Source organism: Mus pahari, chromosome 11 (genome assembly GCF_900095145.1).
Source record: "Mus pahari chromosome 11, PAHARI_EIJ_v1.1, whole genome shotgun sequence".
Lineage (NCBI taxonomy): Eukaryota > Metazoa > Chordata > Mammalia > Rodentia > Muridae > Mus > Mus pahari.
The window spans coordinates 33342533-33368141 of NC_034600.1; the positions used below are offsets into that span (position 1 = coordinate 33342533).

Genomic DNA, 25609 nt, shown 5'->3' on the forward strand with positions numbered 1-25609 from the left:
AAGAAGAAGAAGAAGAAGAAGAAGAAGAAGAAGAAGAAGAAGAAGAAGAAGAAGAAGAAGAAGAAGAAGAAGAAGAAGAAGAAGCAGCAGCAGCATTCAGGGAGCAGGTCTTAGCATCTACACCAGAAGAGTCACATTTTCTGTTGTTGTCATAGCAGAAGTTATTTCATGTTGCTAAAACTCAGGGATATGGCAGCTTAGCCCAGTTCTTGTCAATTTCTGGTGGAAGTTCTATTCCCTCCCTCCAATGACAGGACATCCCCACAACTCTCTGTGCTTCTTATTTGCTTCATGAAAAGTCAGAAGGGGCTGTGGTGTGCCACACACGAGCCAGACCATAGACAAACAAACTCCTCTTTTACAAGGAGAATCCTCTGTGCTAGCCAGATGGACCCAACTGCTTACCCAGGGAGACCAGCCAAGTTAAGGGCTGGGTTGCTGAGTGAATTTTCTCTGAGGCCTCAGTCACTCATCATCATGACTGAACATTCTGGGGTGCTTGGGGTGAGGTTGTGGTCCTCTCAGTAACAAGTCCATTTATCCATTCTCTCTCTCTCTCTCTCTCTCTCTCTCTCTCTCTCTCTCTCTCTCTCTCTCCCTGAATCTCCATCCTCATGTTCCCCAAATATTATGCCTTCTCTGTAAAGTGCAAAACACCTGTGGTCTTGAGTTGTTTTCCAGTGAGCCTAGACTGCAATGCTTAAGTCAATCCTTAAAAATGATAACTTCCAAATCCACTATCCTTCCAGCCCCATGACATTGTTGGCCTCTTAGAATATTGAAGAAAATACCTCCTTATTCTAGTCTCAACAGCTGCCATATTTCCTGCCTCATGAAGAAATGGCATTCCAATTAAAAAAATAAAAATAAAGTCTACTTTCTAGAATGTGGATATGAGAAGATCATCACCATTCAGAAGTCTGTTTCAATTATTAAACCAACTTCTATCCACGTGACCCTCTGTCTTCAATATCATGAAGCTAATAGGAGAAAACATTCCTCCTTCATTACTCTTTTCCAGGAGAAGCCTTCTACTGAGAGGTAGCTATCCAACTGTCTACACAGTATATTAAGAATGTCAAATAAAGGAATCTCTCACCAAAACCACCCAGTACCCTCTTTCCAGATATGTTATTCTTAATTCCTACATTGCATTCCATTAAGAAACCTGTAGATATATATGAAGAGAACCTGGATCAGGCCATGGGGTGTAAAGCCAAGGACAGAAATGATCATATATTTCCTAGTCATTACATCTGCATAGATTCATTGGCAGAAAGCCTGTTCCTGATGGACAAGATATGACTCAACTAACCACCACTGATTAACGCTCAACACTTACAGGTTGAGCTACATACAGGTTACTGTGCCTGCTGATGGGAAGAAAAGAGAGCAGAGTGCTATGCCTCTGCCCATAGACACACACTGGGACATTATTATGACTTGTTTTGTTTCCTTTCTCATTGTAAATTATATTATAAAACCCTATGGATTTTAAATATGATCATGAACTTCACTGTGCCTCACTCTGGGCACATTGTAAAACATCTAAATAGCTTTTATCAAGTTTTTTTTTGCTATGTACAAAATATCTTCAATAAATATATCGTATGCAACATCACTTTCCATTTACTTAATGTAACATTTCAATAATTTTATATAGTAGTAATTTTATTTATTGTTGGACTCCAGGGTACCTATGGAATGTAACAATTTCCTGCCTGTTCAGTTAAATACTTTGTTTTTCTCCTTAACTGAGACTGCATAGCAGATGCAACCCCCTGTTAATGAAAAGCCAGAATTTACTTGAATACTATAGGTCATTAGTTGAGTGATTATCTCACTATTACAGACGATCTTTAAGTAAGGTGTTCTTTCTGTTTTCCTTCCTTTCTTTAGTTATCAACTATATTCCTTAGAGCAACTGTGTAGCTTTAGTTCTACTATAGCAGATCCCTGCTAGAAGGACAACAACCAAGCAGTTAGTGGCTGTCCCTCTAGCCCATTAGGGCTGATCTTTTAAAGTTCTGTGTAGGAACTGGCTTGTTTGCCTTCCTACGTCCTCTGTGATGTTCAAGGGTACCTGTTTCTCTGTGTAACGTTTCACATACTGCATTTCCTTCTGTCTAAAACATCATTCTAATTCTTAAAGTTAGAAGCGACTTTTTTCTGAAAACTAGGAGAAGCGGCAGCTTAGCATGGTGGGACATATGGCTTCTGACAGCCTTCTAACAAAGGGCACAGGCTCCGATCACAGGGCACAGGTCCCAAGAGGAAGTAGGAGGGATCAGGGGAATGTTACACCAGGCCAGCCCTACTTTCCTGCACAGAAAACCACAGACCTCCACACAAGAAAGGGAAATTCCCCAACCTCTGTGCCAGTTTCCAAACCATAGAAGATGGCCAGCCATTCTACACAAGCTGCATTTTTCAATGGCTTTTTCAAGCATGCCTCACAACTCTTGAATAAATCAGATCATCCTCAATTCCCAAAGAAAGTGGCTGAGTCACGGAGGCTTGGCAAGGTGGCTGGGGAAAGTCCCTTAGTGGGGGAGCTGAAGGCAGAAGGCACAGCTCCCAAGTCCTTGTCCTGGACAAGGGGAAAGAGGCCACCCTGCCTCTTTATTATGTCCATCAGGGAACAGAAAACCAATTGTGACTCCCTAAGTCTCACAAAAGAGCAGTTCACTGCATTGCCAACAGTGGGGTCTGAATAAACGAAGCCTTGTGCTGAAAGTCTGCTGATCACAGTGCTCTGCTCCAAGGCCCAGAGCACCCTGACAGGATGGCCAGGCCCCAACAACTCAATTGCCTGGTTGGTGGGCAGTCCGCTAGTGAACGGCTTGCCAGGGAAGGGGGAGTCAGTAGGTCAGCCATTGAGGCCATGTTCTAGAAGAAGATGGAAACGTACCTTGCAGAAAGCCTTTTCTTGAGAGCGAGTTAACCCTTGCTTCTGAGTCCCATATTTGGACTCTTTGGAGGTTTACAAGCAATGTCAGCACACCTGCTGACATAGTGTTAACTCATTGAACATGTTTTAGGTTTGGGCTATACTAATGATGCCCATGAGACCATGAACTGGACAAGGAATTCCCAAGAATATTCTTTTAAAAAAAAAAAAAAGCCAAAGACTCAGCTCTTAAATGCTTTCACGTCTGTATTTTACCTCAAACAATATAAGGAGAAGGAAGCAGACACGTTAAGATAAATTGCCCAAATTGGCTAAATTTTACTGCAATAACAACTCTAAAATCATAGTAACTTCAAGCAATTCTTGTTTCTTATCATCTGTCGATAGAATGGCTCTGTTTATAAGAGTCAAGTCCCCATTTGACATATTCTCCAGAGAGAAGGGACAGCTCTTCAGGGTCTCTCGCTGGCATGAAATAATGCAACTTAAGGGTGACACATGTCACTTTTCTCTAAATCCATTGGCCTCCAACAAGTGTCTGGGTTCCAGAGGACCAAGCAATACCACTCCTGGGCATATACTCAGAAAATGTTCTAACAGGTAATAAGGACACATGCTCTACTGTGTTCATAGCAGTCTTATTTATAATAGCCAGAAGCTTGAAAGAACCCAGATATCCTTCAACAGAGGAATGGATACAGAAAATGTGGTACATTACACAATAGAGTACTACTTGGCTATAAAAACAATGAATTTATGAAACTCTTAGGCAAATGGATGGATCTGGAGGATATCATCCTGAGTGAAGTAACCCAATCACAAAAGAACACACATGATATGCACTCACTGATAAGTGGATATTAGCCCAGAAGTTTAGAATACTCAAGATACAATTCACAAAACATATGAAACTCAAGAAGAAGGAAGACCAAAGTGTAGATACTTTGGTCCTTCTTAGAAGGGAGAACAAAATACCCAGTGGAAGGAGTTACAGAGACAAAGTGTGGAGACTGAAGGAAAGGCCATCCAAAGACTGCCCCACCTGGGGATCCATCTCATGTCCTTCTCAATCTTAAGAGGACTGAGACATGCAGGCCAGGCATGTATCCACAAGAGAAAGCTGAAGTGCTAGTAGCAGGCAGTGGAGGTGCTGGTAGTGGTAACACCTCCAACTGTATGGTGTGCTCTATAATCTACAGGTTGTGTCCCAGAGTGGTAAAACCCTCCATAGGACCAGAGGACAACCCCAGAAAAGCTGAGGTACATCCAGGAATAGAGCAACCAGAGAACATGATGAGGGCTGACATACCCAAGATGTCATCGATAAAATTGCTTTGACCATGGCGAATGGAAGGGAAGGCATATGGCAAAGTAAAGAAGAACCATACATGAAAAAAAATGAGATCCCATTGCTAGATCTTTGAGTCCTCTATCTAAAGAGCCCTGTCCTAGTAGGAAAAGGAATTCTTTTTTAAAAAATGATATATTTATTTTTATGTGTGTGAGTACACTGTTGCTGTCTTCAGAGACACCAAAAAAAGAGCATTGGATCCCATTACAGACAGTTGTGAGCCACCATGGACCTCTGGAAGAGCAGCCAGTACCATTAACCACTGAGCATCTCTCCAGCCCCCAGGAATAGAAATTCTTAAAGGTGCCATGAGACATAGAAACTGGAAATCTTTGTTATTTTGGAAGATGGATTCAATGTAATATCTTCAATGATGTGTGAGTCTGTGATGGGCAGCCTATTTTGGTTGAATGGGGCTTGCTCCAGCAACCCAGTAGAGAACTCTACAAGGGACTGAAAAGTGAGCCATATTCCCAGAGTCAGGTGCCTGACACCACAGAACCCCCAACTCCATAATTCTGTGACTCTAAGTCACACAATGTCCCAAGCTTCTAGCATTCTGACTAGACTACACCACCAGAGTTACCTGACCATATCCAGGTATGCTCCTCCCCACAGTTACCTGGCAACAGCAAGATAGGCCAGCCCACTATAAAAGGGACTACTTGGCCCCTCCTCACTCTCTTTAAGCTCCCACCTTTCTTACTTTCCTCTCTAGCCCTCCTTCTCTCTCTTCCTTCCCCCTTCTCTCCATTTGGCCATGGCCAGCCTCTCTTTCTACCTTCTCTCCTTCCCCTGGCCTTTCTACAATAAAGCTCTAAATCTATAGACTGTCTGTGCTCATCAAGGCCTGCTGTGCTTGAACGATGGGATGGGCTTTCCTCTAAAGAGCCGCGTCTAACCTCCCGCCAGAAGGCCTTCCTGAACTCCAGCCACTGACCTGGACCAAGGAATCTCGCCCACATGGGTACCACCCAGCTCCCTTGCCCCCTGCCCTCTCCTTCCTTCGCCCCAGAGCTAATTGAGCCACGGGGGGTGGGGGGGAGGCATTCTGTTCTCAGCTCTTCCCAGGTGATAGGACTACTCCTTGTCCACCACCAGCTGAGCTGGGGTCCATGGCTTCACACAGCCAGACAGAGTTCCAGAGCACCAGAACTCTGGCGGACGCGGGTTTTCTCCCACTCCCTTTAGCCCCCCCCCCAGCGCCCTCTACTAAGCAATGATGGTCTTATGTCTAGGAAATAATCTGCTGGCCTGAAATATTACAACTTGAAGCTGATGCATGTCACTTTGCTCAAAATCCATTGGCCAGATCTACTTGCCTTGTCCTCAATCGTAAGGGAACTGAGACATGCAGTCATTTCCTTGCCAGGTAAGGTAGGTGAATTCAGCCCTACACATCTCCTAAAGATACTTCAGTATGTCCTGGTTCATCCCGCAACATATTGACATTGATGTAGCCTTTGCCTTAGAAATGGGCACCTATACAGTTTGGCCAACAGCAGACTCCTCAAACACCTACAACCCATCTGACCCATCTGACTCTGTTCTCATCTCCTGCTGCTTCTGGACTTCACAACCCTGGGCAACATGATTGCTGTATCTGGGGTAATTTTCAGAGAGCCAATAAAAACACCTACGCTTTCAAGCCGTAGCACCACCTCTGAATCCAAAACTCCTGTGACTGTTGAGGAGCAAAGAGATCTGTTTTCTCTTTTCCTAGCATAAATACACATGGCGGAGGGACAGTGCCATTGCCAAAGGTCACAGTGAGATGAGTTTAGAAACTCCTTCCAAGGACACTGCACTTCAAAGAAACCACACAGCGGTGTTCCGGTCACATGAACCCCAAGAATGTGTTGGCTATTTTTAAGTCTTCAAAATCAGCCCACTTTTTCCACACGCATCACCCCTTTAGAATCTTCTTTACCCAGACTCCCCTGCTTGAAGTATCACAGACTCCCATGGACTTAATGGCTACAGAAGTCTTCACCACTTTTCCATGGAAATTGGGGGCAGGAGATAGGTGGGAGCTTTACAAGATGATGTTTAAACAAACCCAGCCTGCTCGTCCCTCTATATGAAATGCTGGAATCCTTAAGGAAGTTCCACCCAATGACCTTTTCCAGCACGTAATTAAAGTGTAAGGTTTTCATAAGCCATGTACTAAGATGTTTCACGTCTTAAGCCATCGGAGATCTGAAGTCTCCCGTGACTCCTGGCGGTTGCTCTGACACTTCTCTGAGTTCAAAAGGCTAAGCAGCCAAATGCCACCGGGCTTTGGAGACACACGGTGCTGATGTGTTCGCCAAAGTGAAATGCTTTCTCATTAGAACTACACACAATCTGCAATTACTGGTCTGCGGAGGCTATTTAGAAACTCTGCATGCACTTTTTCCACCTCTCAAAGGCGTCACAGCTCCGAGGCCATCCCTACCCCACGACCCCTTACCCCCATCTGGTTCCACTTGGTCAAGGTTGTTTTAATCCTATTAAAATGTCACATGTGGGTGATAAACTTTTCCACTGGGCCACATGCACAGCCTTTAAGAGGTACTTTAATGCTGACTCATGAAGTGCCTCCTCTTTAAGATGGAGGTTCAGCTTTGTTCCTGACAGTTGCCTATCCGCTAGATCAGCCCTGTTTCACTCCTTCTCACCCCTTAGGTTCTTCACCACTGAAATTGGGTTGCCATTTCCCCAAGGCCACAGTGGCAAAGGAAATTCTCACTCATTATCTTCTGGTAGCTCACCTCCAAGCCAGCCAAGAGAATTTATTCACCTTCTCACCTCTGAAGCAATTGTTCAAGAGCCATGCGTGCCTCGGGGAAGCTGCTCCAATTCCTCTCTGCAAGCCCAACCTCAAAGACATCACTGTGCAGTACAATCATCTTTGCTAACCGAGAACAGGCTTCTCTGAGAACCACCGAGCCCTGGGTGAATGGTATTAACTGTGCCTACATCATCGCAAAGGTTCGTCCTTCTAAGGCATTGGAGGTCTCGTGTCAAGCACTAGCTTCTTCCTGAACCCAAATGCAGGATGGAATGACTACTCTGAAGCCTATTTTTAGAAATGTGGACACCAAGGATCACAGAGAAGTTGTGACCAGTCTGAGATTGTGTGTCAATTAGAGATGAAGTTGGGGGGGGGGTGGAAACGTCAGCCTGGCTTTAGGGGGTCTTTCTTAACGGACACCTTTCTAAATGACATCCAGATAAGGATGCAAGCACAACCTCAAAGACATCGCTGTAGCTATCGACCTTCCAGCTTTCTGTCTACCTATGGAACAAAAGAACTTTCCCAAGAAGTAGAATGGTAGGAACTTAAGTCAGAGAGCAAGTAGCTCATTCTCCAGCCAGCACAGAAGTCTGCTTATCAAACTCCAAACCAGACTGGCATGTGCAAAGACGGCTAGCACAGTCCTGTTCCCTCTGGAACCTGCTGGTCCCTCCAATGACCATGTTTGTAGATACTTGCCCTGAAGGAAATTCCAACCACTATGTCCTGTTATGGCAGGGTGGGGTATTAAATGTTTTCTGTAAGGGATGGAAAAGTCACTAACTATACTAACAGGTCCAAATCTTAATATCGGTGTTTACAAAGTCAAGACTTCTCCAGAATTCAGCTCTGTGGTGACATATTCATGAGCAAAGAATATACTCACTATCACATTCACTTTGCATGTTTAGATGTGAGAGAGAGGGAGAGAGAGAGAGAGAGAGAGAGAGAGAGAGAGGGGCACAATCTGCCCTCTCTTGTGCCCTGCTGCAGTAAGTTGCACTACAAGGATCTCAAAATCCCACAACACCTCAGGCCCCAAGTAGTCATAACTCCAGAAGCTTCTATAGCCTCCCTGGTTGGCACTGGGTACTTCCTCACTCCTGACCTCAGCTTTACCTCACTCTCTACTGGCACCCAGTGTTCCATCCCTGATTACCCCTGCCCTTGGCCCAGACTCACAGCCCCCAGGGTGCAAGGGTGAGAACTGCCCTAAGTTGGAGCCTACACTTGTGCCTATGCCAAGGCAAAATTGCTAAGTAGGTGATGTGTCTCCATACACCCACCACATGTACCCAGTCTGTCCCACTCCTGGCTTATTCCCTGGACAAATCCTGGCACTGGTCCCTCAGGCACACTCAAAAACCTTGAGAAACATTTTATGGCTCGTGGAATTACTTGCAAGTTCTCTAAAGCCATCCCAACCCTTTTTTTGTTGGCCAAGTCTGGCCTTTACTCTCACTACACCCTGTACCAAACTCTGACTCTGCCAAAAGGAGGTATTGCCGCCTCCCCTGCGGCCACTGACCTTGGGCAAACCTCTTCACCTCCTAGAATTTCATATTAATTTATCAATGGCAGTACTCCAGTCTCTTTCTTAAAATATAGTTAAGAAAATTGGGGCTTTTTTTGACAGTAACTAATTTAGGCATCAGAATGCTCTTTTTAGCCTTGGCGGAAGTTAGGTTTTTAGTTTTCATCACCTACAGAAGTCTTACCTTGACTGGGGATATGACTTGGTGGTAGATCAGTGCATAGATACCAAATCTCCAGTTTGATCCATCCTTAGCAATGGAAATAAAAACTCTTCTCTGGTACAACATTGACCTCTGATTAGCAATAGCTGCTTATCTCTGGTCTTGGAAGGGTCCATTTCATGAAGATGCCCCTGTGGATTAACAAGTATGTTCACATCTATCTGGACCATTTCAAAGATTCACCAGAGTCCAAATGACCCAGCAATGAAAACTTACTTAAACTAAGATTGCTACAAGTAAGAGGACATTTATGAATGAGATTTTTCTCACTGGGCTAATAGCAGGAAGTGAATCATTCCGCCCACCAGCCAGAAACTCTATTCTTCAGATGGGAAGCATTTCACCAGTCAACAGCTTTCATGGACAGTTGGGGAAGGGGAAGACAGTTACCCTTATGGTGGGTGTTCAAAGGAATGGACATCTCACAGGAGATTCTGAGACAGGGAAGGAGGACTGTATAGACAGAGCATTTCATATAGCAGCCTGATGTGGAAGTCAAACCAAATTCGTATATTGATTTGAGAAGTGAGTATGCTCACTTCTACACAGAGCTCCCACCCCTCTTCTGCTCTGTGATGAACTTACACTGCCATTCACTACACACAGAGATGACCTGAAAAAAAGGGAAACACTGAGGTAGCCACAAATGCCACAGGTCCCACTGCATCTTGGTTTTGAAGGCACCCTCATTCACTTAAAGGCGAAGCTATTACTTCCCTCCTCGTTTTACTTTATTCCTAGAGGTGGGACTCAAAGTCCTTGTGAATCCTCCAAACAGCATCCCTGTGTTGATATAAATATTCCCAACTGCTTAAAAAAAAAAAGAGCTCACATTTCAATAAGTACCAAAGAAATTCAGAAAGCCGAAGAAAGCTAAGAACCTGCCATTGAATAGAAGGTCTCCATTTGTCTCAAAGTAAGGAAACAGATAAAATCTACGGATGCATCCAAATTTAATATCCTTACTGGAAGAAGAATGAAGGGTGATATTTTGAGAGGTATATATTGCCTCCAGCTGCTTCTACAAGTTCTCCCTGTTTCCAGAAATGAGTGGACTTTATTTTCACACGCTCCCACTGCCATGATGTTCTGCCTCACAATGTTGCAGCAGAAAGGGCAGCCGTGAACGGAAACCATCTTCCCTCTTTAGACTGCTTTTCACTGTTGCTCTCAGGGTTAGGAAAGGGAGCCATGTACCTGCCTTGTTGGTGTGGTTGATCTAGTTTAAGGCCTCAGCACTGATGTCTGAGATGCCCCAAACTATGGCATCTGAATCTCTACCAGAATCCACAGTGACTTTTAAGCCAGTTTCCCTAGCTTGTTGAATTGAGCTAAGCTGGTTTGAACTCACTCCCCCAATCTGTTCAACACTCCCACAGAAAGTTTTTGCACTGGTCTCTGGTCCTAATTTTGCTCCTCCAGGGGCTCTGGCTTTAAAGTGGAGTGGCCACCTCCTTCGCAAAGGAAAGGAAGGTACCAGGCTCTTCAAGGCTGAGCCCAGTTTGCTAATAATAACCTTGTAGCAGTGTGTGTGTGTGTGTGTGTGTGTGTGTATGTTTGCACATATATACACACATTGTTTTTATATATGAATATATACATACACATATAGATAGATTGCATATATATACATATACATATACATATACATATATATGGAGAGAGAGAAGGAGAGAGAGAGAGAGAGAGAGAGAGAGAGAGAGAGAGTTGTCTCTATGAAGACAACAAAAATGTCTAAGACTACACCAAAGGGAGCATCATCTCCTTCCCTAGTTCCTAAACCCTATTTGCAACAACTCTGGCCAGGAGGAATAATGTCCTAACAGCTTCAGTGTACCCAGGAATTAGCCAAGCCAGTGTTCTCTGAAATGTTGAGTCTTCTGCTTCTCCTAGAATAGTGGCTCCTCACATGTCAGTGAGCACTGCCTGATGCACTAGAACCTTTGCTTCTGAGGGTTCCAGAAGCATCCGGCACGGCTAGGCCAACCTCAAGTTCAGACCCTGGCACTACCTTTGGGAGCTCTGTGGCTCTGACTCTCAGTTTCCTTGCCATTGAGGTGGGGCTAGCAAAGGTTCCCTTGTGAAACTCTTGTTCCGCAAGGAGAGATGCAGCGGAGAGAACTGTGTACATGGACAGAGTGGAAGGCCACACTGCAGCCTGGAGTGGAGTTTTTAAGTGTCCCACACACAGAGATGGTTAGCCACCTGAGGCGGAGTTAGTTCTGGCAACCCCCAACAAACAGACATTTTGCTGTAAATACTGGATTAAATTCTAACTGAGTGATCCCAGTAATTCTCTCGGGATTTAACCCTTCTGTAGTTCTAGTCCTTTGCCTCCTGTAAGAATAAAAGTTGTCCCCACCATATTTTTTCTATATGTTTCTGCATATGGACTATATCTATTTTTAAAAAGGTTAAATTGTTCTGGTTCCTTATTCTCTAAGAGCAATATTCTCTAAGTTTAAACACTGTGGTTATGTAATTCCATAATACCAAAAATGTGAATTTTTTATGAAAACACGTTTGTCTAGAAGAAAGTGTTGTCTCCCAAGAAGAGGTTACTCCAAACAATATTCTCTGTAGTTTTAAATGGCAGGTCAGGTTTGGGTTAAGTTGGCTTGTTTTGTTGTGGGTAATTTTTTTATTCCCAGACAAGCCTGAACATTAAGGTTAGAACCTGAAATTCAATCTGAAAATATTCATGAGGAATCTAAAAGTACTTGAGGATTAATGTCAATACATGAGGGCTCAGGATAAACAGGTTACTCTGTTGATCCAGGGTTAGGTTGCCACACTACACTTCAATGCCTGAGTCATTTAGCATGTGCTCCACAGTGCAGAGCCTGGAACGTTTTGAAGTCAAGCTGCCAATGACAGGTCATTAGGAGAGCTCATATGGCCCATCAGGAAATTGAGAATTTAGCATAATGTGTTTCTCCAGCTCAAACATGTCATGAGTAAGGAGGACATCTTTTTTGCTGTGTTAATGACAGGATATGAATCACCCTCTGCTTCAGATGGCTATCCTGGGGAGCTCTCTTTTCCAGTTTGGGGGAGTTGCCCCACTGCAGGCTTTCTTTCTCACCTCAGCGAGGCACTAAACTGATTCCCAATACTTAGAATGCCATAGTGGGCCCCAGGCACCTAGGAACGGTCAAAGAACGAGTATCCACTTATGTAAGGAATTCATGTCCGCTAGACTGCATTTTTTTAAGCTTTAAGCTTCCTAAAACGGGAAATTATCAGAAACCTTATGTGAGCATTTTCCCATTTCCTGTCCCTCCCACTGTCTACAGAGAAAGCACAAGGTTTAGGTATCCCTGTATTGATCATGAAACACAGTTTAAAAAAAAAAAAAAGCAAGTACTTGCCTGCTCGTAGTCCAGCAAGCCATCATTAGTGAATTATATTGAACGTGTGTCTACATATTCTGTTCTGGAACTCCCTCCCACACAACCCCCAAACAACCTAGGATGCCCGGGCAAGTCTACATGTTCATGAAGAAAAATAAATGAAGAATAAGACAATTAAGCACAATTTCAAACTCAGGATCGACCAGTGTTTTATTTACACTCCGAAGAGAAGACATACATGATCACATCATTTCAAACACAGCACAGGTGTCACTGTAGTCATTTCTTGCTTTCCTCCCTTCGTATCTTTTCCCTTAAAATGACCTTGCCCCCTTTTTTATTTCCCACCTGCTTGGCATCTTTGTATTAACTAGCTCAGCATTTGTCTGCCTGTGGCAGGACTCCCAGGATTTTGGGACTACACACCAAGGATCCCATGGATGTTTCACTATTAGTCTTGGCTCAGGGCCAGGCATCCTCTGAAGGATGGATGAAGCCTTGTCCCAGGCAGGCAGCTGAAGAACTGTGCCACCATGGCACAGAGTTTGAAATTGTGCTTAACTGTATTCCTTGCCTTCTGTACACCTCAGCCTCAGCACATGCACACAAATGAATGTGCACAGGCACTGATACACACATACATACACAAGTTCAATGTTGTCTCAGTCTGAGAAGGTGACTTGCTTAGACCTCTCAGCACCTGGATTTGAAGTCCGTCAGAATTATGAGTGCTCCCCGACTTTGCCTTTCCCCCACCACCACAACCTTGCTGCACAGGCTCATAGTCCATACACTTCCTTTCTCAGAGTCCAAGGCAGCATGTCTGGTCTGCAGCAAGATGCTCTGTGATTTATCAGGGTAGTTAGGGTAATATGTGTGTGTCTTTATAAGGACACAGGAGGAAAAACTCTGAAGTGCACAATGGGGGGAAGCAGGTCAGCACTGATTTCATGACTCAGATTTCTTGCTCCCCCTCTTCGTAAGGAGTAGCCATTTGTTAACTTAAATGAGCATGAGATGAAAAGCCTCCCTTCCCAGTATCAGTAGAAGAATGTGTCTATCAGAGCTGAGTCACAGCTACATTCTGCCAGAAGCACGAAAATCAAGCATATTTGTATCTGCTCCCAATTGCTTTTAAAAAAAAAAAAAAAAAAAACTGTAACTGCATTCTTTAAAACAAATGATTAAGTGTGACTCTTACACAAAAATGAGGCCCTCATTCCTGCTTTCCAAGGCTATTAGTGGTCGAGATCATTGGCACTGTGACAGAGAGCCAGGGTTTCTGTCCCTGCTCCACCACATATCACATGATATGACCTTGGGTGAGTTACTTAAGTTCTCTATGCTTTAGTTCCTGAGCTTTTGAGTTTAGTGGGGTGAAACTCTGGAGTTGTTGATTCAATTGAAATATGTGAATCCGTGCATGCTCACCAGTGAAGGGCCGGGTCTAGCATTTGATGTAAACTTCAAATCAGTAGCTCTCATTCTACCTTAAGAAGGTAGAACAGGGATGAATGTTCTGGGGACAAGAAGGAAGTATGAAAGGGTACCAAACCTGTTTTCTGAGAACTCAGATCCCTGCCAAAAATGAGTTGTTACAAAGGGTGTGTTTTAAAGCAGCAAGGCTGCAGAAGTTTAAAAGTATAATGGAACAATTGAATGACAGGCATTGGTTAGTTTAATGTTTAACATTTTACTTTGTTCATCTACAGAGGGAAGTATTTTATTTGCAACAGAATTCCTATTTAACCTATTATTAGCTATATGGTAGATTGAAAGTTAAAGAAAATAATGACCACTAAGATTTAATAATTTCACCAGAGGAATCAGGAGGGATGTCAGTGATGTGGTATGAAGGATGTAAACAAGTTCTCTAAGCAATTTGAAAGCTCTCCCTAGATAAACTGGGACACAACTCTGAAGGGCCTTAGTTGCTATCCCAAAGAGGGTAAAAACCACACTGTGGACACCAGAGAATCTTGGACAAGCTCACTTAGTGAATGAACGGACTGAGCTGTGTCTGTTTCCCAAGGCACTGCAAGCAGAGATGTGGAAGGTGGATTTGATGGGAGGGGCATGGAGAAGGAGAAAGCAAGACTCCTGAAATAAAATGTGTAAAACGGTGGAAGTGTGAACAATGACTCAGTCCATGGGGGAGTAAGATGGTGGTGGCTAGGTAGAAGAAAGAGAACTGTCCAGATGTGGTGTTCACTTGGACATCCTTGAGGAGACAAAATTATTCTAGGACTCCATCTAGGATAAGTGGTTGCTCGCCAGATTCAAGAGATAAGGTCCTCGTTTGGAAGTGAACATAAAACATGAGAGGAGTTGGAGTGATGGTAATATAAATAAAGTACTTCTGTACAACACACACGTTTTTTTTTTAAATGTTTTAAAGAACATGAAATAAAAACAAGAATTCTTTTTTGGTTTTGGTCAGGATGAAGGCAGATACAAATGTGTTTGGACATACTGACTTTGAGAGCCTTTGAGACGATCCACTAAAGGTGTCCGTCGGTCCTTGGGACCAAGTCTTGGGGTTTAAGCTAAAGTCTAACACATGGCCCTAAACACTGTTAGCATGCAGGCTGTCTTTGAAGGCTTGAGTAGGGAAAGCACATATGAGAGGACGCTTCAGGGTAAAATACTGAAGGAAAGGCAGCCGACAGAGAAGTTTTAGGGGAAAAGGAGTGTGGTCCCCCACAGCTAAGAGCTGCACTCTAACTCAGAATCTCATCCTAAACTCTGACTCTTAACATTCACCATCTCCACGTTTGAAAAGGACACATTCTCCTATTGGATCTCATGGTGAGCATGCAAGTAAACTCTTGAAGACTGAGAGCTGATATTGGCATCCTCACAGATGCATGGCTGAAGCCCTTCCTTCCTTCCTTCCTTCCTTCCTTCCTTCCTTCCTTCCTTCCTTCCTTCCCTCCCTCCCTCCCTCCTTCTCTATTTTTCCCACATCTTTCAGCTCTGACAGATGACTGCTTGTGCTTTATAGACCCTACCGGCGTTGGCGAGATGCCTTTCACCGCCACTGTCTCTCTAGGGATGTCACCCTGACTTTGGCTCTGGGCCAGACCATGCCGTCTGCACGAAATGTTCCCAGCATGCCACATTGCAAAGCTGGCCTGTAAACTTTTGTAACCTCTTCAAAGAATTTCCCTCACCGTGGACTCTTGCGGTTCACGTGCTGAGGATGACACGGGGCATGATTTTTACCTGTTTGGGAAATGTGTCATCACAGGAGTTGGATGGATTCGGGTTTGGTCTCCAACCCCTTGCTAACTGCAGGGCATCAGGTACTTAGGCTTTTTGTTGCATATTTACTCGCATATAAAAAAAGAGAGTTGGCCCATGAATTGGAGGCTATGGAACAAAAAAAAGTATTTCCCCCCCCCCTTTTTTTTCCTTCTTAGCAAGATAGAGGGCTTATTTTTCCTGCTATCACACACACACACACACACACACACACACACACACACACACCACAAACACTACCACCACCACCACCACCACTACCACCACTGCCACCACTGGGAGCAGCAATGAACCTCAGGGCAGTTACTTCTACTTTTATCCACAAGGGGACATTTAAGTAGCCTAAGAGTAAGTCTGTGCGCACTTTTAATGACTTATTCAGAGACGGGCTACAGGACTTCATGAGATCCTCTAACTTCTATGTCACAGCTGCAGACCAGGTACAGAGGAATCCCTGAACCTCCCTAGACACTGCTCTGCATTGCGCTGATTCTGGAGCTGCCATGGAAGTCTTGCTTCTGGCCTTAGAATGACCTGTTCCTAGGGAATAGACAACAGAGACTCGGGACTGTTCTTGATAGACTGGGTAGCTGCATCAACCAGCTCTGTGGATTGTCTGATTTTATACTTTCTGGCATGAGAGAGAATAAACCTTACCATGTAAGCCAGCTTCCCCTGGAGAATACCTTAACTGACAAAGTGATGGTAGCCCCTTTGTAGGATTATAATGAAAACTGAGATTCTGTGAAGAGCTTAGGATATAGGGACTACTCAAGTAGCCAATGCTGATTAGACTGTACAGTCATTGCCTCTTCAGCTCATCCCTGATGTCCATTTGCAGATAGATAAAACTGGCACACACTCCGTTGTGCAGTTCACCTGGGGAAACTTCTGCGAACACTTCACCTGACTTGACTCTACTACTCCAAGTTGATGAATTACTGACTTCATTGTTTTGAGTTGTCACCAGACACTACCCTGAGCCCTTACCCCCAGGTCCTCTCTCTAAATACATTAATTTCTGAGTAAAGAGCAGCCACTTTTACTATCCCATTTCATAGATGGCAAAGCTAAAAGAATGAATCTGAACTTAGGCCTACAAGCCTGCAAAGATTATACCTCCAAGTCCAGTGTTACCCTGCTGTGCTATTGAATGTGAGAATGATGCAACTCACAGGCACTGGGAAAGATCAAGAAGAAGCCAGAGCTGTCTCCAGCAGTTCCTCCAGGTATCAAATATGTGCAGATTGACCTTTCTACCAGCAGAGTGTCAGATGGGGCCAGACGAGCACAGAGAAGGAAGGCTGTGTAGACTCTACTGAAGGAAGGCTGTGTAGACTCTACTGAAGGAAGGCTGTGTAGACTCTACTGAAGGAAGGCTGTGTAGACTCTACTGAAGAGTCAAAGATCATCCCAAGAGAGTGGGCAGGAAGTCAAGTGTTACAATAGGAAGGCTGAGCTGGACCAACTGAATGAATGATGTGTTCAGTGGAAAGGGGCAAAGGTGAGAACACTGAAGACCATGCATAGGTTCCCTCCGTTAGGCATAACCCTATGTATGCTACATTGCCTATTAAAGGTAGGTGCACAGTCATTTCCGGTGTGTGTACTTTTTGTTGTTGTTGTTGGTGTGTGTGTGTAAGGTGGGGGGGGTTGTTGTGTGTGTAAGGTGGGGGTTATTGGTGTGTAAGCAAGAGCACAATAGACAAACAATCATAAAAACCTGAACAGATGAAGAACACTCACAAAGAAATATGCAATGCCTTAGCAGAGATTTCAATAGATGGTGAAATTACTCATTTATATATGTATATATTTATTTATAGCCTTTGTTAGATTTTCTAGTTGTATTTCTAAAATTATTTTATATACATCAATTCTATAATTAGAAAAATAATTGCAGAAGTGCTGATGTGTGTATACAGAGAGAAGAGGAGAGAGAGAGAGAGAGAGAGAGAGAGAGAGAGAGAGAGAGAGAGAGAGAACATGAAGTTGAGAGATAAAAGTGTGGGAGGGAGTAGCTAGGTCAGTACTGCTTTATGCTAATTCCCTGCTTTCTTCTCTACTCTCTAAGGCACAGGCCACCTTTTCTCTTGTTCTCTGCTTCTCTCCCCTAAAGCAGTGACTCCTGCTCTGAGGGGAAGCAGGCAGTCTTGAGACAGTCTCTTGACCACAGTTGTCCTGTTCCAGCACTCACAGAGCCAGAATCTACAGACCAGAAGCATCTACCTGTGTCCTGTGAGGGGAGAGTTTACTGCAGGCAATGTCTCTGGGGTGACTCCGTCATCAGTTTGTGGCAGAACTCGAGGAGGGGATGAGTGTGATAAATAAACCACTCCAACAGGTAGCTTGGGGGAAGGAAAGAGTATCTACAATTTAATAGAAATGTCGTTGTTAATAGTGGAAAAAAATCAGATAATTCAACGCTTATCCTTTTTGTTCTACTTTAGAGAAAGAGGAGGGAAAGGAAGGGGGACAGCACAAGTCTTCCCTTCTCTACAGTCAGTGGAAGAAGTTTAAAAGAAGCCATCTTAAGAAGCAGCTCCCGCATCCCCTTAAGAAGCCTTCTCTATGGAAACACAGAGAGGCAGCAGCATGGCGGGGCTAGCGGGAGACAGAACAGCAACACACAGGATACAAACAGCACGGATGCCTGAAATGCAGAGCCCTTCCACTGAGTCTCTATGGTGGAAAAAGGAGGAAATTGCCCTCCAATTTCCCTGTACCCTTAGTAAAACACACCAAAACTTCAAGCCTGGATGTGTACCCATAGAAAGGCCCTTAGAGAAGAAAAAATACTTCTATGGAAATTGAAATAGCTAAGGGTTTTTTTTTTTGTTTTGTTTTGTTTTGTTATTTTTTGTCTGTCAAGTTGACACAAGGTAGGAATCCCAAGGACGAGGGCATTCTTATACAGGATTTATCTGCTGAGTCGGCACAGATGGGATCCGGGTACGCAAAGCTGAGACCATTCTTACAGGGATTTATCTAGCAGAAGCTGAAGAGCTAGTCCAGAAGTGACATCCACATAACAGAGTAATGCAGTAATGATTTATACCCAGACCCCAGGTTTACTCTCTGGCTTCCATCTACGTGACCTGGGGAAAGCTGTTTATCTTTCTGGCTCCGTGGTTTTCTCAGCCATACAGCGCTGAGCTAGTGCAAAGACTTACTCCACGGGGCCACAGAAGTCATAAATGTGCTAATGAAGCTAAGGCCTGTAGCAGAGGATCCAGAACATAAGTATCCAAACACCGGAGCCTTTTATATGCTGCGAGCCGTTAAAATGTATACTGACGCGGAGGGTGCGAGTGAAGAGCTGGCCACCAGCAAACATGCTCGGCCTCTTGACTGTCAGGTGCACTCTCTGCAGATGGGAAACATCTGGTGCACTTCATATAAGCCACTGGGGTTTCAGCAAATAAAATAAATATGGGCCTGAAGGAAATTTAGGAGAAATATGCATTCAGGAGGTCGCATTACTTCATGACTGTGCACCCTGAATATTAAAAGGGAAAGCGAACCGTTCGCGCCGCTGTCTGAGTCTCTCCTGATTAGTTGCAGTCTGGAATTTACACAATGCCGTTTTTTTTTTGCAAGGATTAAAGTTTCTCATTCTGAGCCCAGCACACATGTTGCAGCCTCGCTTTCTACTGCCACCCCCCACCCCGGGATTTGTATAGGATAGCCTGAAATAAGATTAAACAAACATATAACAAACCCATATCTCAATTTGAGCTGTAGGAAGACTGAAAGCCAATCTCGGCCCATCCACCCTTCTGCTTCCAGCTGGCCCATAAACGTCAGCTGCTCTCCCTCAACAGAGACAGAGGGCCTGTCTCCTGTCTCTATGGGGAGCCCAGTGAGATGAGGAATGGACCCAGAGAACAGAGCCAATTGTTTAAAAAACTGCAAGCTGGATGTACTTGGAGTTCTCAAAAAGAAGTAATTGCTGAACACCAGATTTTTAGCTATCAAAGGGCCACTGTGAAGAAGCTGAACTTCATCCCACAAGAGGGCTTCGATAGCACGTGATTCGAGGAGAAACGCTTCCTACACTTTTTTCCCTTCACCTATTCTGGAGAAAATAGCAAAAGAGGGCAAAAGAAAAATTGGGTAATGGGAGGCAAAGGTTAACCGTCTCGGCTTTGCAGATCACTGCGATGCGTGCGCGTGATGCACAAAATTGTCGCGTCCCGCACGCTCAGCTTGGGTGCAGACCATTATGGGTAAGAAGGGGATATTGGATTCGTGAGTTTGCAGCCACAAACTCGTTTCTTAATAAAAAGAAAATTTACTATGTTTCTGATGCAAACGAACCTCATATGAAGGAAGAGGAAGAGAGGATGAGGGGCAGGGAGGAGAAAGAAAAGAGTGTGGGGGCAGATTTCATGACTGCCAGAATTTCAAATTAGCTGAACCGGATTTTTATTCTTTGAGGGGACAAATATGAAAGTCTAAGGGAGAACATAAGACGGGTTTTCTATTACATCACCCCACCCAGGCTTCAGCAGTTTTGTTTTGTTTGTTTTTTCAATGCAGATAGAAGTTAACCTTTACCGGCAGCACAGTGCCAATTCCTCTCTTAGCTTGCTTCACCCTGCACCTCAGAACTGAGCGGTCTAAGTGCCACTTCAGAGAAACAATGTCCCACAATTGAAGAAAAGCCACACTGCCTGTGATGTCTAATGAATCGGGTTGGAGAATATAGGCACAGCACCCCAACATACACACACTTCCCTTACTGAGAAGACTCCTGTCTGTCTCTAACCACCCCTGAGGCATGGCGCCACACTGAGAAGGTCACTCATGGGGCAGAAGAGATGGTTCTCAGAATATTCAGTAATTCCCTTACTGGATCTAGCAAAATCCTTGGAACAAGTAGCCTAAAGGAACAGAAATCATGCTGAAAGTGATTTCTGAAACAGAGAATTTTGTGTATGTTGAACAGAGGGTTATTTGATTGTGTTTTGTTATTAAAATGCTTGTGGGCAGAATGGCCCCATGAGCCACTTCTGTGGGTGTCCCCAGCAAGTTCAGCCAGTGGGAAATCTGTACCAGAAACTCTCTTTGCCAAAAGGACTCCAAACCTCTAGCTTAATCCCTTCTAACCCTGAGGAAGGGAATACGTCCTCCGGCTGACTACCAAACAGGGGTTCATCTGATTAAAGTTCACTCTCCAAAAGCTAGTTGCTTGAAGGAAGGTCTCTAGAATGGGCACAGAGGCTAAAGCCATGGTGGAGGCCAAAAATGTCTCCCTGACCGAGATTGCTCAGTAGGTAAAAGTGTTTGCCATTCAAACCGGATGACCCGAATTCAATCCCTGGATCAAATAGTGCAGAAAGAGAAACAACTCGCAAGTTATCCTCTGACCTCCACATGTCTGCACTGGCATGTGCACCCTTGCATGCACACACCCATGCATGCGCACACCCATGCATAGGCACACTCACACACAACGTATACACACAATTTTTTTTTTTTTTTTTAAGTTTAAAGGTTCTATGAGTGACAGGCTGGGAACAAAAGCCAGAGTGGCTGGCTGAGCTCCTGCAGGGGTAGAGAGCCAGACACAGTCCAAATGGCAGACACCAAAGGGGCTCAGGACTCACATTTCCTCTTTCCTAGTTGTTTTGCTCAAGAGAAGGCAGCTGAGAGCAGACAATGAGAGTGAGGCAGGGAAGTTCACAAACCTGTTGTGCTTCTCAGGTTACAACAAAAGCAGGTACAGAACTGCAGCCTGGGGCACAGCTACCCCCTCCCCCTCGGAGGACATTACAGCAACCCTCAAGTCACACATATGTAGTCAGCCCCGTATGTGAGAGGTGGAGATATTTATCAATCTAATCCAGGAGCTCTTGATATCTAGGCAGCCATTGACCATCCCAAGAGAAGTGATAAAAGCAGCAGACCCCTTCTAAGGTCCGAGAAGGTCTTTATCTCAAAGATATAGCAAAGTGCCGTCTACTTCAGTGGCTTGGCAAATTCCCCAAAATTCTCTGGATCTCCAGTTACAGGCACTTAACCCTATCCTCTCCTCCTCCTCCTCCTCCACCACCACTACCACCACCACCACCTCTGCCTCACTTGTACCCCACTATAAAATGAGAAGGTAGAAAGTCAGATAGGTACAAAATACCTAGATCCACTTGATCACATTTGCTCTGGGCTCCAACCAACAGTTACCTAGCCTGGCTCAAAGGACTCTCTCTCTCTCTCTCTCTCTCTCTCTCTCTCTCTCTCTCTCTCTGTGTGTGTGTGTGTGTGTGTGTGTGTGTGGTGTCCTCTCCACATATCTCCACTGCCCTCACCCCATCGCTAAAGCCTCCCTTTTCTGTGGCTGTGCATATCATTAGAGGAAATTTCCACTCTTCTTGCTGATATCTCGTCTCCAACATACACGGAACATTGTCTGCTGCCACTCAAGCCTAAAGGAGCCAGAGATCAAAATGTTGAGAAATCTGGGCAAGTAAACAAAAACGCATTTATGTTTGAACGCAGGTTCTGATGGCAGCTGCCTGGACACTCGGAGTGGTCCTCCTATTGATCCCTGTTAGTCTGCTCTAGATATGACCACGACCATGTGGAGATGTCAACCATCAACCAGCCACATGGACAACACACTCCTCTACCACTGACTGGGCCTCTTTTTGAAGTGGTTTCATCTTATTCTCATTAGTGTTCCGCCGAGAACTCTGTCCTCTTTCCCCCCTTCTCTGTTCAGAACACAGATTGCTGTTCTTTCCAAATCAGCGGCAATGCCTTCCAAGTTGTCATGGGGCCAAGCCCCATCACTGGTCACACACCACTTTGCCACTAACTAATGTGTCCTCTTGAAATCCAGGCCCAACGGGTCAGCAATTACGTTGCAAAGGGCCCCTAGAAGCATTCGGGTGTGCTCCTGTAGGATTCAGAGCACGGACTGCGTGTTTATCAGTTGGCTAGGGGTGCGAACCAAATATTGCAATGTGCAGTGAATGTTTTGGATCCCTTCTCTTTTTTCACTTTGCAATAGGGAGTCCTTAGAGAGGCAAAGATTCTAGGAAAAAGTAGAACACCCGTTACATAAGTCTTTTTTTAAACCCAAGTACATAGGATGCTAATCGTTCCAAGACTAATCATTATCTAGCGTGCTTTGGTCATTGCTCAGTGCCAGTGGCAACACAGAACAAGAGGAGGATCCTTGGATTGCTAGCTGGGTGTGTGCCAACAAGGGAAGGCCATGTCAGACAAGTTCCAGCACAGCAAGTCACCATCCTGAGCTATGACCATAACTTCCAGGCCCATTCCCTCCAAATACTAGAAGGCTTATACACAGCATCTTCTGGGGTCCCTAAGAAGACCTGTGTTAAGTTCCAGCATCTGACTTGGCTCTCAAGACCCAACTGAATCCAGAAAGCTAAAAGAAAATTCTTATTCCTCACCATGTCCGAACAGCTCCATGCCCAGAAGTCTCTGGTGTCATCGAAGTGTTCTTATACTTACACTTATGTTGTACCTGGACCATAGCCAGACAAGGAGCAGAACTGGTATGGTAGGAACTCATTCAGAAATGGAGGGGACAACCTGTGTGCTTCCTCTGCGTGCTTTCTTTGTTTCCCAGAAGCACTTACCCTGCCCCAGGTGTTAGTATGTGCATGTGAGATCAGCACATACTATACCAATGCACACCTGCCCATCTAATGCATTGGCCAAAGCCAATCAGATGTCTTCCTCTACTTTTACCCGCCTTATTTCCTGAGACAGGGCCTTTCTGTGAATCAAAACCTCACCAGTTTTGGTCAAGCTGGCTGGTCAGAGAACTCTCAAGATCTGTCTGTCTCCACCCCAATGCTAAAGGGACAGGCATGCACAGTCATGCACAGCTTTTTGTGTGCTGTCTTAGTCAGGGTTTCTATTCCTGCACAAACATCATGACCAAGAAGCAAGTTGGGGAGGAAAGGGTTTATTTGGCTTACATTTCCAAACTGCTGTTGATCACCAAAGGATGCAGGACTGGAACTCAAGCAGGTCAGAAAGCAGGAGCTGATGCAGAAGCCATGGAGGGATGTTCTTTACTGGCTTGCCTCCCCTGGCTTGCTCAGCTTGCTTTCTTATAGAATCCAAGACTACCAGCCCAGGGATGGTCCCACCCACAAGGGGCCTTTCCCCCTTGATCACTAATTGAGAAAATACCTTACAGCTGGATCTCATGTAGGCATTTCCTCAACTAAAGCTCTTGTTCTGTGATAACTCCAGCTGTGTCAAGTTGACACAAAATTAGCCAGTACGTGTGCTTACTGGAGATTCAGACTCAGGTCCACCTCCACATCTTACATACAAGCCACCTCCACAGGCTCCTGGCCTAGCTTTTCAAAGTCCCTTCCAAGCTGCCTGTAACACCTCCAATGAGTGCTTTAAAAATCTACTTTCACTCATGCAGTTGTCTGCCCTTGTTTACAACCAGGCCCACCCTTTTCCCCTCCCCAACCTTGCCTGTGACTATTCTAAGATGGGGGTGACCATCTGCCTCTGCCTTTTCTCCTTCTAGGATGTTTACATACTTATCTGGGGACCTTTCCTTTTAATTTTAAGAGTTTGTTTTTCACAATGGGAATGGGAAACAATTAAAACTGTTACACTCATATTCCCAGAAACATTTGTCATAATAACTGAAAGGCAGGAACAACTCAGTGCCCATGAAATAGATGAATGGATAAATGATACGTGACGCCTAATCCAATGGGGTTCTGCTCACCAGTATTCAGTTCTGACACATGCTACAGGTTGTTGAAAACCATAAGATGGACGCTGTGCTCAAAGTCAAGTAAGCCAATCACAAAGGGACAACTATTAGATGACTTCACTTCCTGAGATGCCCAGAAAGGTCAAAAATCCAACCAACAAAGGCTGGTTTCTTGAAAAGAGAAAATGAGAGGGGAGTTACTTACTGGTTAGTAAGTGCGGAGTCTAAGTTAAGAAGATAGAAAGATCCAGAGACATCCAGGCTGGAGGGTAACCATGGTAGCACAATAATGTATATGTACTTTACTAACTAACTGAACTGATTAATTTTATGTTAAGTATAGATTACCACAACTTAAAAACAGTTAAGATTTAATTTTGGACCAAAAGAAGGAAGAGGAGGAGGAGGAGCTTCTGATTGAAGCCCATGTGCTAAATGCAGTAAAGCTGAATCCCAAGGTTGATTCTGACTTTCCAGACTGACCCCTCGCCTGCTCCGTAGCACCTAAAATGCTCCCAAATTTCTAGTGGTTTGCAGAGGCCTGTGAGGCAGTGGCGTGACTCTGAGACCCAGCACATCCCCGGAGGCCCCACAAGATGTGATCTTTCCCACTTGTTTCTGCTGGGATGATAAGCACTCACCGAATGACACGCCGGGAAAGATTACATAAAAGCAATTTTCCACAGTGCTATTTCTAGACCTTGTATGAGTCATGTGTCACCTTCTGAAGCGCTTGCATTTCTAATGAAGGCTCTGAATGCACAATACAGCAAGAACCCTTCAAAATCCTACTGGCAAGGGGAAGAAAGAAATTGGTGTTTCATTCTGGAGTCTTCATCCAGAAGGGTTAGAGATAAGCCAGATGGAAGAACCAGCCACTTACGCCATGGCTACCTACCTCAGTGTGTGGGGAACACCCTCTGTCTCCCTGTCATACACAATGTTTCTAAGAGTTTACTGTGTCAGCTATAAGAAATACGGTGATATATTTCTTTTTTTTTTCTTTTTCAGTGATGTATTTACTAAGGTAAATCCAGCTCATGTGGTGCTTACAATGTGACTCTAGTGTATGAACAAAGACATTTAGAAAGGTCATCTTTATGGTACCTATAAATGCACAGTCCTAGTGTTGAAAAGATTCCAAAAGATCATTTGGGCCCTAATCCAAGTCTCTTCATTGATGGCAGTTCATAGGACAGCCAGCTATCCAAGGACTTATGCTAATTAGCATATGCTGACCTTTCTACAGGCCTCCCACATAGAGCATAAGTAAGCATGCAGAGGAGATGACTCTGAAAAAATGATAAATTATTACCCAAACAATAAGAACTCCAAATAGCCCCCTGTTTAAAAAGGAATGAAGAAACAGAAACATTCAGAGAATCAACCATTTGCCTGGGGTAGCCCAAAGTAGCCCAGGGTAGCCCAGGGCTGGCTTCTGCTCATGTCCTACAGGTGTTGTCTCACCT

The 25609-nt window shown here is 44.5% G+C and overlaps 1 pseudogene; it reads right to left on the minus strand.

The window, feature by feature from the left end:
- LOC110328868 overlaps window positions 1-25028 on the minus strand; it is a 192312-nt pseudogene extending 167284 nt beyond the window's left edge.
- Between the last annotated feature and the right edge of the window lie 581 nt (window positions 25029-25609).